Source organism: Parus major, chromosome 12, assembly GCF_001522545.3.
Source record: "Parus major isolate Abel chromosome 12, Parus_major1.1, whole genome shotgun sequence".
Classification (NCBI taxonomy): Eukaryota; Metazoa; Chordata; class Aves; order Passeriformes; family Paridae; genus Parus; species Parus major.
Genome location: NC_031781.1, coordinates 1,831,962 through 1,850,876, shown reverse-complemented (window position 1 = coordinate 1,850,876; position 18,915 = coordinate 1,831,962). Strand labels below are relative to the sequence as shown.

The window sequence follows — 18,915 nt, the reverse complement described above, 5'->3', positions numbered from 1 at the left end:
CCACTGGAACCACATGAGGATTATCTACGTACATTTAAAAGCATGAGGAGAAAATAATCAGTTTAAAAATATGTATCAGTAAACCCAGAAATACAAAAGGTGTTTGCTACTTAACCCCTCAAAAAAACCCAAAAAATCCAGAACACAGTAGGAAACCATTTGATAAATGTGAGGCCTAATTCCAAAAGCCAGTTTATTCTCATATGATAATAAAAGGGGTAATTTACTAATGTTTAGAGAAGGGAAAGAGAAGGAACATGTGCTGCTGAGGAGCAGCAGAGGGGCTTCTTTTGCCTATACAAAATGGGTTTATGAAATATATTTAACCGAGTTATTTTAAGAAGTGCCAAAAAGTTGGCAGCCACTGAGAATTCTTTAGCATAGCTAAAGAGCCTGAGGATTTGGAAACAGGACAAAATGGGATTCACTGGGCCCAGGCTGGGCATTTTGTGTTTGTAGATGTCCTCATGTGGGGACCTGTCAGGAATTCTGATGCCACTGATTACTCCAAACTACAAAACTGACCCCATCCTGCCTCATCTGCAATTTTGACCATGACCACTGAAACTTTGAGATCATGATCAGATCCTTCACGGGTTCTTAAAGCTCATTTTACACCAGATGTTGTAGGAAACTGGGGATTTGTCACTAATTCAGAAAAAACAATATTTAAACTTATGCCTGTGTGGTTGTGATGATTTAAAATGATTGATTGCTACAATAACATGATATCCCCTTGATATAATAATCCCTGGAATGACAAGGTGGACAACAGGAGGAAATCAGGCTCACCATGAACATAGCGCACCGGGCGATGAGATCTTTGTGTCACAGCATGCAAGACCTGATAAAAACAAAGAAAAAACAGTTTATAGTTTAGAAATTAAAATTATGAACATAAAATCAAAGAAAAAGGCAATTATTATAAAGCAGCTGGTTTCCTTTAGATCCAAATGGGTTTATTGCACAATTAGTAAAATTAAGCTCATCTCTTCTGTGTTACTCTGTAACAGAAAATTTAAACGTGAGTCTTTAAAAAAAGTCTAATGCACCTTCAAAAAATAAAATAATACACACCTTCCAATAGAACTGAAGCATTAAATATTGCCTAATTCCAAAAAAATCAAACTAACAATGCACACAAAAGCTATCATACTGGTTGCCATTTATAATTATCTTGTAGTAGCATTCATGTCTACAAGTATTCGGCAGAACTGATAACCCCAATTTTCCTCAGAATCAAATATCTTGAAGGGAAAGTGTTTACTAAATCAATACATGCGTGAATTGGGGTGCATGAAAGCTTTCCTCCCTTCCTCCTGGAGAAGAAAACAAACATCTCTTCAGAGAATTACACTGGGACAAACACACAGGTGCCACAAATCTAATGCCAGGACGGAATTTTCAGCAGAGAATCTATTTCAATCCCTTCTGGGGGTGACTTGAAGTCAGCAGAGGCAGAATCCTGTGTGCAGCACATTCATCGAGCCACAACTTGCCAAGCCATCAGTGAAACCTCACGCTGCTCAGGGAATGTCTCCTGGAGCAGCAGATTTATGCAGGAGCACAGCAGTGCCAGCCCTCCAAGAGCTTCAGGACACAGAGATTCAACAGCAATTCCTCTCCTAACTCCTCAAAGCACTTTGGCCAGAAATTAAAAGGACAACACGACTTCCTTGAGAGCCAAAGCTGAGTTAGGGAGGTGACACATCGTGAATTAAATTGAAATCTGGCCAGAAAAAAAAAAAAAGCCTAACCCACTTGATTGAAGTGCCATGTAAGCACTACAAGTGATAAAAATACCCCTCTCCCATCCTGAGCTGACAGAAGTGCTTGCAGGAGCTCCAAGCCAAACATCTTGTTCCACCACCTGGGCTACCAACATCTCTTTAGCACATTTATTCCAGAGATTCCCCATTGTGGGAATACATGAAAACAGCTGAAAACCAGAGCTCTGTCACTCTGAATTGCACACACAACGGAGGAGCTGAGCAAAAAGCAAGTCCATCTTCTCCAGGAGCTGAAAATGCACTCCCTGTACTGGACAGCAGTCCCAAAAATCAGCAGGTAACTCCAGGAATCCAACAGCAGCCAAGGAGACACAGCAGGGGCAAATACCCAAATCCCAGGGCTTTGGAGTACAGCAATCCCTTGGAGTACAGCAAGGCAGAAGATCTCTACCAGAGGGGATGGAAACAGCACAAAGTCCATGAAATAAGAGAAGGGGACTCCCAGCAGGACCCAATGCAGTCAGGGATGGGAACACTTGGCTCTGTCCTGACTAAATCCCAGTTCCAGCACCTACTCTTGGAGGCTAAGTTGTAAAAACTGTTTGTGCCCAGCAGTGTCCTTCAACCTCCTGCCTCCCTGTGCCTCAGCAGTAAAATTCCTCCACTTCTGTGAGATTGATTTTGAGTATAAATTCAGGGGATAACATAAAAGTGCTCAAACACTGGGGTGATAAATTAAAATAAATGTCTCATCAGTATTCTCAATATATTTCTCTGACTCTATAAAGACTCAACATTTTCAGCCTGGGGAGGATAACAAAAGCAGAGTCCAGGAGTAATCAATGCTATTTTTAAAATGCATTTTTACTTTAATCAGGGATTACTTAAACCTCAGCCAGATCAATATTTATGTATTTATTCTTTCATCTGGCTTTCCCAGAGTTTTAGACAATTACAGCTGTCAAAGGTACTGCATATTGCTGTAAAATTCCCTGTGAAGGAGTTTGATGTAAGAAAGCCAGTCACTCATGAAAAAAATTAAAGTCATACAAAATTTATAGTTAAATAAAAACCTTTGTGCTTCATTCATTTCCCTAAATAGTTTAAAACCTTGCTGGAGCAGAAATTCCATGTGCCTGTAAATCAGTCATTTGCTGCAGCTGCCTAAAAATACGAATAACCATAAAGAAATGGATAATCAAAGAATTTACTAGAAAGAAAAGAATCTTATGGATTTTTAAAGACTGGTTTTGATAAGGGAAAGGTTTCACCTTCCCAAAGTGAAGATGGAATTATAACAAAATAGATGAGTTCCCATTTATCCAATATCCAAAAATCTGGAAGAGTCCCAGAGGTGGCAATGGCAGGCTCTTCATCAACAAACCCATTTCCTACAAAAAGGAAAATAGATTCTCTTTGGGGTAGAAAGGCATGGGGGAAACTTGATTAAGTATGAAATACCTAAAAGGGGAGGGAAACAAAAGGATCATTTTTGTCATTCAGTGCTGGGATGCTCAGCTGCTGATGACCAAGGTCTAACTAATACTTCATCCTCTCTTAAAAACCCACCTGTAGTGCTGCAGCTAAACATTTTAAGTCAATTTTGTGCTGCTGAAATGGTATCATTTCCCCAGGATTCCGTGGCAATTAGGAGCAGCAGTCAGTAGGGTTATTTTTAGCAAGTGCACCTCATTCACACATTTGGCAGTGCTGCTCAGGGATCACTGATCTATATGCATGACTGCAGTGATAAAATCTGGCAACACTCTTTAATAACGGTTTCAACTGTTTTAGGCGTGTTTTGAGCAATGTACAATTATCCCAACACCTAAAAAGAGCTTTTCCACTTGCAGGATTTTCCACTACTCAGTATGTGCACCCTTGCAGTTGGATAGTTAAGATTTTCCATGATTTCCTTCGTTTGATTTACACCTTTTCAGCCAGTGGACAAAAAAAGGTGTCCCTGCCCATGGAAGGAGCCTGGGACTGGATGGTCTTAAAAGTCCCTTTTAAACCAAACTATTCTGCTCAAAAAAAGGTACCTAAGATGGGATTTGCAGAGGTTGGAGGGAGAGATTCTTATCCTGATGCACAAATTCATGTCATTCATCAACACATATTTATATAAATATTGAGAATGATCACCATAAGGCCTTCATGATTTTGTTGATTTTTAGTGAGCATCGGTATTTGACATGACACTGAACAAAGCCACAATTGAAGCTGTAGTTTCAGTTTTGCTGTGTTTTTCAATTTACAACAAATGCCAGTCATATGTTCACTGGATCACCACTGAATTTCTTTTCACTTTCTAAAGAATTTCTTTCTACTTCCTACTTTTGTCCTCAAATGCTGCTGCTGCTGTACAGTACCATTTCTAAAGATAAACAAAACAAATTGAATTTATCAAAATTGGCTTGAGATTTTGAATCAAGCATTGTGCTTTCTGTTAATATAAAAGGTGGCAGAGCTTTGGGTGAAGCAGGGATAAACAAAAGTCAGCTGTGTTAGGACATCTCCAGGAGGAAAAGTGCCCAGCTGGCCATGCTTCCATCCTGTGCAGACCTCAAACCCTGCTCCACTTGGCTCTGGCATCTCAGGACTAAGATTAGTAATGTTTGAAGATGGAATGAGTGTGGCATTAGCAGAAAGCCCATCATGAACTGTCCAGCTGCAATTCAAGCTGGTGGAGAAATGAAATCACAAGGGCTGAAAGCCAGAGACAGGACACCAGGACAGAAACCGCAGTGATACTTGGAAAACACATCACAGGTGATGCATGGGAAGAGGAGAAATCAGTGCTTTTTAATTAAATGGTCATTTTGAGGGCTTTGTCTTCCCCTAAACCCCCCTACAGTAGTGGTTCAGATCTCTACTACACCTTCAACTGCTCCCACCTTTCATAAGTGCAGTATTATTCCAAGTTTAGCTCCCAGTGTGAAATGCATCTCCTTCTCCCTATAATTCCCCAGGATCTCAGTGTCTGTAATTACAGCACTACAAAACAAACCTGACAGCCACCGTGGCAGCTCCTTTTGTCTGACAGACAGGCAGCAAAGCCTCTCAGTGGCTGTGCCACGTCCACTGTCAGCTCTCATCCTGCAGCAATCTGAAAATCAGCAAGTGATGGCTTCCCTTGTTCTATCAAATGACTCAAAGATGTTCTTCTGAAGAGGTTCTTCTGACTCTCAGTCAAGTTCTTACTGGGAGCTGAAAACACTGCCCCACAGCATGCTTAGATTTTGAAACATGCCAACCTGCTGCTTCTTTAATCAAACTTACTGACATTAAAACAAAAGTGACATCCCAGGCACCTTACATCGCTCTCAGAGCTAGAAAAGGGTTGCAGGCACCAAACAGACAACACAGCTTTTCTGCTTGGTCATGGAAGTTCTGGATGGTTATTTAAAATCATCTCATGTGTTCTGTTTGCAGACCTGAGGTGACTGATGCCCTCCCTCCATCAGTGCCCTGAGCTGGTGGGAAGGAGAGAAAGGCAGAACTGAAGATAAAACACAGATTGCTCCTGTGCAATGTCCCAGCACAGCTGGCAGTGCCTCTGTCCCACAGCAGTCCTGACTGACACATCACAATGAGCTGGGGACTTTCTCTGGGGAGGTTTGGTCACTGAAAGTGTTACTCTGATGGAGGAAAGGGGCAAAAACTTTTTGGGATTGGGTTTTGGCTTGGGGTTTTCTGTTAGGTGGATTTTGCCCTCTTTATGTCTTTACCTTGTCTTTATTTTAGTGGTGCAGAGTTTGAATGATAAAAACAGGTATTCACCACCTAAAAAACTTCACTGACTTCAATCCTCAAGTATTTCATAGAGTGACTATTCTGTATATTAATTTAACTTAAAATACCTGAATGAGCAACTCTACCAAAATCATACAATAGATCCTGACAAATTTGGTTCAAATTTCCTTAGGTACAGTGTGATTTAGATGTTGATCTGCACTGTCTTTGGTATGGTTAGTGGCTTAAGATGTGCTGGTTTATCTATTTTATCCTAAAGCTATCTATTATAGATATAAACTAAAAAAAAAAATTGTGTAAGGGTTTTTCAGACAATAAACATTTTGTTCCCTAGAGGTATTCAGCCTCAAAATAAATAATGAAACAGGGATTTAAGATTTTAAGTACTGGAATCAAAGCTCTGTATTTCAAAAGGCTGGGTGATGCTCAGCCTTCATTTGTCTGCACACTGCTCAAATCCCAGTTTTGCCCTGGTGATGGGACTTTTGTTTTTCTGAAATTGTTTTAGTTATAAGAAAATTCAGTAGCTCAAAAGGCACAGTAATAGCTTTCCCTCAGTCATATTAGACATATATTTTCTAAATATTCCCTTTCATTTCTAACAAATGGGGCTGGATTTGTAGCAGAACTTGAATATCAAAGAATATGATACAATTATGACCCAGCTTATCTGCAAACTCCTTCACAGTTTGTATTTACCAGCACTTCATAAACTCCAGTTTTTATCAATTCCTTTAATAATTTGGCTTTCTGATTCTAGGAGATTATCTGGGCCAGAAGAATCCTCAGATAATTACTCTGTGATGTTACAGAGCTTTACAGCTCTATTCAATGTAGATAGGTGTTCTCTCCCAGAGATCAGTTCAGGGATCCAATAACACTTTTGGACAGTTTAAGGCTGTGCAATAAACACCCCATAAAAACTGATTCAAAACCAAACCATCTTATAAAATCTGAGAAAACATAAATCATGTTTGAAAAACAGAAAAAAAACCACATAATTTCCTATATCTGAAAGCACAAGTCAAGAAATGACAAAACTGCTTTTCTGGGATTCCCAGGTAGCCATCCCTCATTGCTGTCCCTGCAGAGTCCCAGGAGATGAGATTTCTGTGCCCTGCTTTAGGAGTGGAGGTGTCTCCAAGCCTCCAGCACCATGGCAAAGGCTCCTTGTAGGGGATGACCAAAACCACACAGCAAAGAACTTGATTTAGCCAAAAAATACAAGTTGCTCACTTGTCCCAGGTTCAGTGAGCACAGCCACCAAGAGGTATTTGATTTTAGGCAGCATTTTGAAATGAAACTGGCACTGGGAAGGAGGAGTCCATCATTCTCCCTCAGTGGTCTAAAACTCAGCAGCCAGGAACAGTTCCATTATCCCAACCCTGTGGAGAAGCTGTTTCATCTCATTTATAACCCTTCAACATCTTCCCACAAAGCAGAAGGATCATGCCAGAGTCCGAATACTCTTGCCACTGTAGCCATTATGAAATAGCAAATATTCCTCTCAACTTCCCTCCTGTACCACTTGCCTCTGTTACTGCTGAGCTTTAATTGCTCAACTTTCAAATGAACACGGCCCCATTCTCTCCTTAATGTATGCAAATGTACTACAAGAATTTTCAAAGCACCGAACAAAACTTGATATCAATTTCTAATTAGAAATCTCCGCAGCAGCCCTGGAAATCTCAGCCTCCTCTCTGTGGTTTTGTTTAAAAAAAAAAAATAAAAAAATCCATGTATGTGGTCACAGAAATGTGTATTGTATGAATGTATTTTTTTAATTTATTCATGAAGAAATATTTTTAAAGGCTGCTCGGTGACAGAGGATTTAACACAGTGTTATGCAATAACTGGTTCAACAGCTTCCCCCACCATGTACTTTTCTCTGCATGTAAATTTTTTGAAGTTATTTCTAAGGCAATAACTCGATATCAAAAGTTTAATTTCAGAGTGTGACAGATGACAAATATCTTCTCCCTATTTAAGTGCTCCCCCCCCAGTGCTATTCTAGTCTGTGCAGAATATAAATGACCAACTGAAGGCAAAAGAAAAAAAAAAGCCAAAAGCATTTTTCAAGGTTTTTCATTAAAATCCACGTTTAACAGAGAATTAATGAGGGGGGAAGAAGTTACCCTCCCTGAATGATTCTGATCAAAGTAGATTTCTTCAGAAGCTTCACAGATTTGCTGAGCAATACATCACTCATGTCCCCTCCCAAGGAAAAAAACAAATTATGTATTGAAAATTTGGGTTGGCTACAGTTTACTGTAAATACATTTATGACACTGCAACAAAGGAATGCTGCCTTGTACACAGGAAGGAAAATTCCTGCAACATTCTCCTAGTGAAAAGGACTGCACTGAATTTAAGACTTCAGTTCAGTGTGTGCTTAGGTGCTGAACCTGGCTACGTCTCAAAAGCTCACAGAGCTGCAAGGCTTGGTGTAAGAAAGATGAATCAGCCTTAAATTAAGCCCATGGTGTGTAGTGAGGCTGATAACCTTTTTGGTAATGCAGAGAGAGGTTTCAATCCTTGCTCTGCTCTCTGTCCCAGCACAAGTTCACACAGACATCCTCAATTCCACCTGTGTGGGCCAGGCCAGCAGGGATTGGGGTTGTGCTGGTCCTTTTTCAGGTATTTAGAAACTACAGGAATTTTCTTTTTTTCTGCTTTTTTCTGCTCCGTCATCACTGGGAACATTCTCAGGTGATGCACTCAGGAAAATAAATTCATTCAAGAGAAAATCTCCCTCAAGCACCAGAGAAAGCCGTGTGTTGGCTTTGAGTCAAGCCCAGAAAGAAAAAGGGCTGTGGTTGTGTTCCCATCTCATTTTGCTGGGAAGCAGAGCATGCATCCTGCAGGGGAGAGGGCACATCCATGGGCAAGGCCTGCCCAGGCTGACCTGCAGCTCAGATAAACACCCTCTCACAGGAAAAAAGCTATCAAAACACAGATTACAGCAGTGTGCCAGGCAGGCAGAACCCATCCACAGCCATGAGCATCTCACTGGGAATTCAGAGAATGAGCAGCATCCCCAGCATTTCCCACAAAGCTTTAACGCTTCTGCTTTTTATTTTATCCATATCCCTTTCTTCAGGGCTGGCTACAAGTGCATCCAAACATCCTGGAACTAAGAGAGGGTTTAACACCTCCCTGGTCACACAGCTGGGGTTAAACTGCTTTTCTGACAAAGTTTTATCTGCAAATTCATTCATTTTCTCTATTAAGGTCTTCCAAAGCACCAGCAAATATGATGACAGCGCTGTCAGGCAAGGTGATTTATGCAAAGATGCTTTCCAACATTTTCCCAAACTAATTTCAATGTAGTTGTGATAGCTGGTTTACTCATCACTTATAGTAAGCACACATATTAATTATTCATCACAAATTGTTATTGATTACACATGTTACAACTATTGCAAGTTGTGACTATTGTTGTATTGTAACTTGAACCATTGCAAGTCTTGCCAGTATAATCCAGCCAGTTGAAATTTAAAGAAAAGGTTAATTTAAATTTTCTCTTATTAAATAACACACTGAAATTATTTCCATGGGACATCCAGAAGTGGCTCAAGGTGAATTCTTTGGATTCAAAAGCCATCAGGACACCTTTTTCAATTCAAATATAATGAGATGCCAGCGAAAAAAACGTCCTGGTGGTTGACAGGTGACTCCAATCCTAAACCATTCCTTTTACCTTCAGTGGATGGGCCTATGAAAAAAAAAAAAGGCTTATGAGAGCAGTTTGGTGTCAAACTATTCCCTGCAAGACTGTCACAAAAGAATTCCCTGGAGCACAGCACCAAGGCCTCTGTTTGGACACAGGTGATGAGAAGCCCTCCAAAGGCAAAGCAGGGCTCTTTTGGCAGGAAGGAGAAGTATTTTAAACCATTGCATCGCTCCAGAGCCTTCTCCTGCACAGCTTTCCCCCACACCATTGTCACAAAGAGACAGCTCCTCATGCTCCAGCAGGAAGCCACCCACACACAGCTCCAGAAAAGCTCCAGATAAACTGGATTCTCCTGGCCAGGCCCGTGATGTCCCCTCTCCTGCCACGGTGGTGGCACCTGAAGCATCTCCCCACGGCTGTCACCCACAGCTCCCTGCAGCTCCTTCCATCCCACCCCAGCTCCTCCCTGGCTGCCCCCAAAGCACATCCTGCTCTCTGCAGGTGCTCCCAGCATCTTCTGGCAGCCAAAAGTAGGACAGCTTGCTGCTTCCCCTCTGACAAGGGGGTTGTTGTGCTGCAAAAGGGCAGGAAAATGGGAAAAAACAGCTTTATTCCTCAGGGTAGGAGCACAAAAGATGATGATGCTACCTTAGTTTCCCAAAAATCACCTTATCTCGAGATACCCATCAGTCACCAAGATTTTCACAACCATTAGGAGATATTTCAGCTTAAATTTCCCCTGACAAGAGGTTTTTACCTCTGTAAAACATCTCAGTTTAGAAAAAAATTTTCTTATTATGGACTAAGAAAAAAACAACAACCCCACACACAAAAAAAACCAAAATCACAAACAAAAAAGCACAAAACTGTTCAACTTGTTTAAGAGAAAGCCATAAGTATAAATTGCCATGGCAAAAAAACCACAGAATTTGCAATATTTTCAATCTTAGAAGACTTCCATAATCAGTCACCACTATTCTCACAACCATTAGAAGACATTTCTGCTTAAATTTCCTCTGACAAGGGTTTTTCTACCTCTGTAAAATGTCTTGGCTTAAAAAAAACCCAACTATTTCCCTTATTATGGGTTAGAGATTCTTGGTTTTACTGACTGTCCTTCTGTGCAGAGGAAACAACACTACTATTCCTTGCTATGGATTAGAGATTTTGGGGTTTAATGGATGTCTTTTTTGTGCAGAGAAAACTTTAGTTTAGGCTACATAGCAGCATAAACCATTGCTCAAGACAATTTCCAACCACATGAACAAGTTCTTGAGGAAATACAAGCATAAAATGTTCCTGTTTTAAATGTTCTAACTCTGTAATATATTTGTCTTCTTGTTCTGATAAAGTATGCATGTTGACAAGAGAAAAATGGAAGAGAGATCCAAGGGAATAAAACCCCTGCCATCAACTACAGAAAATGTAACATGATTTCTGTTGTACCAGAGATTAGAGATATTAAATGCAAATACATGCAAAAATGCTATTCATAAAGTGATTTGGAGGCCTTGAATAACCTTTTTTGGTAAAATGTGTCATTCACAGAATAAATGCAGATATATCACATTGTGAGATGTGATATAATGAATTGTAAGTGACATAGTACATGTTTGAGGGTCTTTTCTGGCCCTCATTTGAGACCATCAACATCCAGATCCTCAGAGGCTTCAGCATTCACAGAATCTTGGAAAGGCTTGCACAGGGTGCTCAGAGAAATTTATCAGTGATGATTAAATGATGAAAATGCTTTAAGATTACTGCAAATCCTATTTGGTGGCAAATATTTAACTTTACACAACAAGCAGCCACATGCCAGCTGAAAACCAACATAACACTTCATTATTAGTCTTCACAACATGGAGAAATGAGATAACAAATGCAAGCTGGCAAACCATAGAACTACTTTTCAGCAACTGCAGGCAAAGGTAGAAATGCATCAGGCTTGCAGCAAGTAAAATAAACTGGAACCAAGAGCTGTCACCAAAATTTGGCCTAAAATCCTTGCAGACACTGCTTATGTTGGTATGACTGGGCACTACCTATTATTTATAAGTAATGGCATCATTATTATCCCACATGGGACAGCAATCCAGGGCTTTTCCCCACTGCTGTCACCATTCCTTCAGTTAATGAGCCATGAGAAAAGCCCCCTCCCAGGAACCTCTAATCCCTGCAAGGTGCAACACAAGCAAGGCTTGGTTTTGTTTCGCAGTCTGGCTTGATTTACTGCCTGAACTGAAGACAACTCCTCAGACACCTTCCTCAGAAAAGCCAATTCTGCAGCCTCTAACAGGGCTGCAAAGAGGCCCCAAAAAGCTGCTTTTCCAGGCAGCTGTAACACCACTGAAAAAACAACACACAGCCTCTCCTCACTTCCACCAGAAGTCATTGCTTTTTCTGTAACTCCTTTATCATTTCCATCTGGGACCTGGGAAATATCTCTATGCACCATCCTCAGCTGGGACCGGGCTCACAAAATAAAATCTGCCCAGGAGCAGGATGCTGCTGGTGGATTCTACTCCCACAGCCAGGCCAAACAACAGCAGCACTCAGCAGCCACCACCTCTCCTCAGACAGCAAGTTCAGATAAGCAGCAGGATGGACTCACAGAAAGCACTGGGCTGGAAAGGACCTTAAAAATCTCCAAGTTTCATCCAGTCCCACCCCCTGTCTTAAGCAGGGTCACCTCCCACTGTCCCAGGTGCTCCAAGCCCTGTCCAGCCTGGCCTTGGGCACTGCCAGGGATCCAGGGGCAGCCCCAGCTGCTCTGGGCACCTGTGCCAGGGCCTGCCCACCCTCACAGGGAACAATTCCTGCCCAAAACCCCATCTAACCCTGCCCTCTGAAAGTGGGAAGCCATTCCCCGTGTCCTGGCCCTCCATCCCTTGTAAAAATCTCTTTCCATCTTTCTTATGGAGCCCAATTAGGTCTCCTGGCAGCTTCCCTGTTTGGTTTTGGGGTACAACATTAAAAACAAAGCAAACCAAACCACAAACAGAAAAGCGAAAACCTGCTCAAGTTGTTTAAGGAAAAACCATAAGTACAAATTGCCATGGCAAAAGGCAACAAAATGTTTAATATTTTCAATCTTAGCAGACTTTCATAATTACATGTTCCCTTAGCAGTAAATCTCACTCCCAAACAGTACCTCCTGTATCGTGTTTAGTGCCAAGGGCTGCAAAGAACACATTCCCCCAAATATTTCTCATATGAATAGCACATTATATTTACTATTTGATACATTTATAGTGGCACACTAAATATACACTTATGAAAAAGGCTGGATTTATTTCCAGCATATAAAAGGCCATAAAGTTTTCCTTCCATAGGGGATCAAGCTAACCATGGTCCACTCCACCATTTGCCTCAAAACATTTCTGTCAGACAGTTTGATTATTTCCCACAGAGGACACATGGCCCTTGTCTCCAGATAAATCTCCAACATGAGTTAAAGCAATAAAAGGGTTAACAAGGACCCAGGTATTCTGGCACAAAGGCATATTTCTTGACCAGTCCTATTTCCACAGGCCAAAAGAATATATCAAATTTCCCACCACAGCCACACCTAACAGAATGCCCCACATTTCAAAGCAAGGATGCATTAAATTCACTTAAGATTTCTCTACTCCCATTTTAGCTACTTACATGTTTAGCCTAATAGTGGACATTTTGTCTTGCTACACTCCACTCTCACTTCTTACTCTCACTGCTTCAGATTGAATTTCACTCCTAAATGGACAAAATGGCCAGTTTTTGGATGAGCAGGGGAGAAGGTGATTGTTTGGGGTTTCTAAGTAAGTCCATTTTCAACTGTCTCAAAATGACCATTTCAAATCAGTAACAAGCTTTACAGCAGGCTTGGTCTTCATCTTTTCATTTACTTGCTTTTATTCCCCTTAAACAAGCAAAATAAAAAGCTTTCAGGGATTTCCAAAGCTACCCATACTCATTGCTGCCAAATGGAAAATACGTATTATATTGTAATATCCTATAACCAGGATCCTGTTGCATAGGAATACTCTGTATCAAGCAGACATTTTCCTTTAGAAGCAAAAAAATTATTCCTTTTTCTTTTAAATTAAATAAAAAATTATTACTCTTTTTCTTTTTATAAAAGCTTCTTCCTTACAGTCCACGTGTTAATTTGTGTAACGTAATAATAAATGTTGCCTCCACAGAGAGCTTTTTCTGGAGCATCTGAAGATGCTTTTTATCATTCACAATAATATTAGATAATATAATATAATATTGGTTTTTAGAACCAATGTAAATATAATGTAACCAAGCTCAGGAACACAGGAGCTGGGACAGGGGGCCAGGACACAAAAGCTCTCGCTCGAGTGGCAGCACAGCTTCCTCAACACCTGATATTTCTGACAGGACCTGCTCACTGAGGGAGTAGAAATAAGTAGGCTGTCTTTTCTAGACATGGAGATTTGGGATAAGAAACCAACAGGATCCATAGAATTGTTGGAAAAGACTTCCAAGGTCCTTGAATCCAGCTGTTAATGCAGCACTGCCATGTTCAGCGCTGACCTATGTCCCCAAGTGCCGCATCCACACGGATTCTGAACTCCCAGGATGATCCAACCACAGTCCTGGGCAGCCTGTTCCAGTGCCTGGCCACCCTTTCAGTGAAGAAATCTTTCCTAACATCCAAGAGAAACCTCCCCTGGTGCAACCTGAGGCCATTTCCTCTTGTTCTATTGCTTGTTGTCTGGGAGAAGAGACCGACCCCCACCTGGCTGCAGCCTCCTGGCAGGGAGGTGTGGAAGGAAACTCATTTATCGTGGTAAGACTTTAACACTGGACACGAAGACAAAGCAGGGATTCTCAGAGAGCAACCTGTTCTCTGAGCCAGTCATTTCTAATTCTACAGGACACAGATCAATACTCTTCAGCCTTACGAGCCGATTCGCTGGAGTTATTGTTCCTGCTGCACCTTTAGTGCACAGCAGAGAGGTTTAAATCAAACCCAGGGAACAAAGGAGGGCTGATGTGCCCGTGGGGAGGTCGGGATGAGATGCAGGCTCTGCTGAGTGCCTGCAGCCCCCTGCTCAGGAGCTCTCAGCACCACAATGGAGCAATCAACCCTTCCTCTGCACGGCCACACAGCCAGCAGGATGCTCACCTTGCCTCTGAATGCAAGGGCTGCAGAAGGGAATTTATTAGCTAGTGAAGAAGACAAAGCAAAGAGGAGACCACCTGAAATGTCAGAATTCCTTTTGGAATACCAACATTTGCATGTATCACTGCCCTGGCACTCAGAGGAACTCGCAAAGCCTGGGTGGTTTGCACACAGCCCAAAGACAAAGTAGCAGCACAAGCTCCTGGGAAAAGTTGCTGAACAGGGAAAGGGAAATGGCAAAATTAAACATTATCTTAGATAATCTGGGCTGAATATTGTTAAAATCTTCTTTCAGCTCTAAAATCACTTGCTGGTAGGTTGTTTTTGGGGTTTTTTTTTGGGTTCTCATTTCAATTGCAGCTTGCAAATCTCACTGAAGTGTAATAAAAATCATAGCGCTTCATGAACATAAACTATTAAAAAAGCCACCATTTATTACTTCAGTGAAACAAGAAATGGAAACTCTAATGTATCCCATCTGTCTAAATGGTAATGAGCCCATGCAAAACTCATTGCAGGGTCAGAATCCAATATTTCCCTTTGGATCATTCAGTGCAAACAAAGTTCATGTCAGCTCTGGTTCCAACAGCAGAAAGAGGCAAAATGAGCTGCAGCTCCCTAGATTTTATTATGCTGATCAGATATTTCTCAGAGTTTGAAGCCTCTTCAGTGTACAATTTGATTTCACACAATCAGTCCAGTGTGACTGGAACGTGTCTGCAGCTCTTGTTTCTCAGAACGCTGCTCCACCTGCCTGGAGAGTTTCTCCCAAGGTACATGGGCTTGACTCACCCTGAACTGGGAATATTGTGGCAGTCAGGACTTGTATTGACCTCAAAATTTGAAGTACATAGCTTTTGCTATGTACTTTATGTATTTTATGTATTTATGTACTTTATGTATTTTATGTCTTTAAAAAGCTTTTTTAAACTTAAATGTACATGTAGTTTACTAAAACTAGCTGGAAGTTTTTTTGAAATAAAAAAAGTAATTTTGGAGTCCTGAAGATTTGATTGCCAAAGCTGAGTGATCAGGGCACAGTAACTACCTACATGCTTATCTTAACACAACTGACAGAGATCCAAGCAGCTCCATTTAAACAAACCAAAACAAAAAAGGAAGAAACAACACCAGGTTGACAATGTACAACATCTTCCTTTAAAAAAATAACAGACAACAACAAAAGGCAAAAAAACCTTCACATATTTTCCTACACTACTTGACTAGAAACTGATTTTGAAACTCAGCTACAACAGGCAGGTTTGCAGAGCCTGAAAGCAAACTGGGTACTATTTGTTTTCCTTTGCAGTGCTGCAGGACCAGCATCCAGAGCAGAGCTAAGCTTTGGCTCAGGTTTCTTTGATCCTGGAAAACCAAGTTCTGCCAAAACTGTTCAAACAGCCCTGCAGGCTTAAGGCTAACAAGCAAGTGAGGCTCATCCATATTCAGCAGAGCTGAAGGGTTCCTGTGCTGGGAGCCCAGAGCAAACCTTCACAGATGCTTTCATGGCCCACACCTCTTGTGACGTAACCACCCACACTGGGCTTGCATGATAAGCACCAGCATATCAAAGTGTGATCAATTAATTTATGAGTATTTAATATGCAAAGGAAAGGTCAGCTAATTCCCTCACTGAGATTAAGAGACTTTTTATCATTGATGGCAGCTACAGGTACATCTGTGGTCCTGCAGCTCAAACATTTTAAGCCCATAGGCACAGACATCTACTAAAGCTGCTCACAGGAGGATGATTTATCTTTTCACACTCACTTCCCACTAATTTTGTTACTGACATACCAGTAATTACTGTTTCTAAATGCCTTCCCTACCTTCTTCAATTTTAATTATACCGTGTCAGCACCTAAAAATGTACAAACCATGCAGAAGACAAAGAAGATGCATTTCCTATGGAGGCTCCAGAGCTTTCAGAAGATGGAATACCACAGCAAGGCCTCAGTAGGCCGAGGTCACCAGCTTTGCATTGGGAGTCCCAGATAGGGATAAAAATAAACGTGAAGTTTTCAAGGGCTGAAAAAGAGAACTGCACCAGATTTTTCCTGACTCTTACTTGCCATTCTTCTGAGACTCATTTCTTCCTAAGAAATGGCCAAAGAAAAGGTTTTCTTGTCACACCAAACAGTACAAAAACAAGGCTCCCAGTCAGCTCTTAAAAGCTTTTACCCTCCCCTCCAGCATTTCCTACCACATCTGTATTACCTGCCAGGGCCCATTCCAGTAAAAGTACATCAATATTTACAAAGGAAGCAACATTTCCTTGCAGACCACCTTGAGGAGAAACACATCAGCTGAGGAGTTGTCCCACCTCCAGCTCCACCTCCAACCACCTCCTCCAGTGCCAAACAAGCCGGAGAGATGTGCAGGTTCATGTGATCTGCAATGGCTCATAAATCAGTGCAGAACAATCTACCTGTGAGGAGTTCCTTGTGAGGGGGATGTGAAATAATGTCTCAGAGGGACTCTAGTGGATCAATAGTGGTTTGTCTTTAAAAGTAAGCTGAGGTCAGAGAGCCAGAGCCATGAGGAAGATGGAATGCCATGATTCAACTTTCTCAGCCATGGTTAAGTTCATAAAAAGCTTCTCAATCAGACTCTCACCTGCTTTCCACCTCCAGAAAGCAGCGTGACAAGCCAGGGACTCTGACAGGGCCTTTTTGGGAGCCTGTTTTCCCTCTGCTGTTAAATAAGGTTGCCTCCCAGTTCTCAGCTATTAAGAATTTGTTCCTCCTCTCGTGTAAGAGGGAATTACCTAATTCATCACAGCTCAGCCTTACTCTCATAATAGCACCTACAATCAGGGCATGTGTCTGTAATATCTCCTCAGAAGTTAACCCTTCTCCTCCTAACCCTCACAGTCTCAAGGGAAAAGTCACTAAAGCTCTGAAAAGAAAGAGCTGGAGGCTGGATCCAAGAGGGAACTAAAATCCCACTGGGCAAGGCACAAAACCTGAGCCAGGTTTTACCTCGTTCCTAGGTCTCTGCTCCCCAATAACAGCCCAAGTCTTGCTTTAAGGACACAGACTCCCTATGGACATGAATCAGGATATGTCAGGGGACAAGGTCCACCAGGAAAACACACAAGTGTCTGAATGTGGAGTCCTTTCTCAGATCTTAGGAACTTCCTGGGAAGAGGCACTCCTTTTTATAAGGATTTGTAAAACCTTCCACACCCATGGGAATGTTCCTCAGACTAATTTGTCCTGTAAAAGGAGCAACTCAACTATTTCCTTCAGCCCCTGCTATTGCAGCTTTGTTCAGTGTTTTTGTTATCCTCCATTTATCTGGAAGATAAATGGCATTGTTCTGATTGAAGCAAGGCTGATACATGAAACACAGTGCAGAGAACTCCTGCAATGATGTTTTTCATGCACCTGATGGAGGGTATAATCCAATGGACCTATATTTTACAGATAACAACCAAAACTGGTTCTTCTGATTCTCTCTATTTTACATTCTTCCTTGGCTCACTGAGGAGCTTTTTTACCAAAGAGATCTCTGATGGACATCTGCAGATAACAGAGTGACATTTACAGACAAAGTGAAATTTACTGCTTTGCCCACCAGTGACATTCAGTATTTACACTGTTCATTATTTATTTTATAAAAGATTCCTGAGGAAAGAGGGTAAATATTTTGGTCTAATGTCATTTAACATAATTTTCACATTCTGCTGGTATGGTAACTCAGTGGCTGTGTTACTTCCACCCTCATTGAGGACCCCTCAATTACTTAAGAGATTATACCCAAAATATCTTGGTGGGAGACTTTCTGTCATCTAATGAAGAAAATAAACTTTTCTCTTTTTTTTTAAGTACCACAATTACCTTTTAAAACAGAAAACAAACTCCTGTCTCATTTGGAGTGTACTATACAACAACAATTTAAAAGGCAACTGTCAGTTTTCCACCTTAGGTCTTACAACAAGGAAAATTTAAGTATTTCTCAAAGCCTGGAGATAATTCTTGAAATGTTTTAGACCAGCATCATTTTTTGGAAGGGTTTTAGCAGCTAAGATTCTAATAAAGTATCAATTAAAATTTTCACTATCCCACCTAAAAATATGCAGAACCCAGCTCCTGGTCTGACTTCACAAACATCCCAACAGTCCAGGCTGTAGAAATAAAGGTGTTGCTGCATTTTTCCTGCAAGGTTTCAACAGTGACACACAGGAAGTCAAAGGCTTTTGCTGGAGGGCTTTGCTCCACAACAAATCAAGGCAAGCAGGCCCCAGATCTCATCTCCCTCAGCACCCTTCAAATGCAGCTCCATTAGCATTCAACACACTTAGCTCAGGAAAAGAGAATTTTGTATAAGTATTAATTATGCAAATTAAGTAAGTATACGCTTTTAAATATATCTAACCTATGGAAATGACCCACAGTTATAACTTTGCTTGAATTATTGTCTAACAAGAGAGAGCTGCTGTTGCTGCAGAGCACCATGGTGCAGGTACAGCCCGTGGGGTGACATCTTCATCGTGGCCAACATTTCCAGTGAAGTGCAAGGAGAAAGAAAGAAAGAAAAGAAAGAAAAGAAAGAAAAGAAAGAAAAGAAAGAAAAGAAAGAAAAGAAAGAAAAGAAAGAAAAGAAAGAAAAGAAAGAAAAGA

General features: G+C 41.2%; 1 protein-coding gene across 8 annotated transcripts in view; it reads right to left on the bottom strand.

The window, feature by feature from the left end:
- The window catches only part of ATP2B2 (ATPase plasma membrane Ca2+ transporting 2), a 398,601-nt gene that overhangs the window by 293,409 nt on the left and 86,277 nt on the right, over positions 1 to 18,915 (bottom strand). For all 8 annotated transcript variants that reach the window (XM_015640841.3, XM_015640842.3, XM_033517387.1 and 5 more), the window contains exon 2: positions 793 to 844. The gene's annotated coding sequence lies outside the window, so the exon portion shown is untranslated. The remainder of the gene's footprint in view (positions 1 to 792; positions 845 to 18,915) is intronic.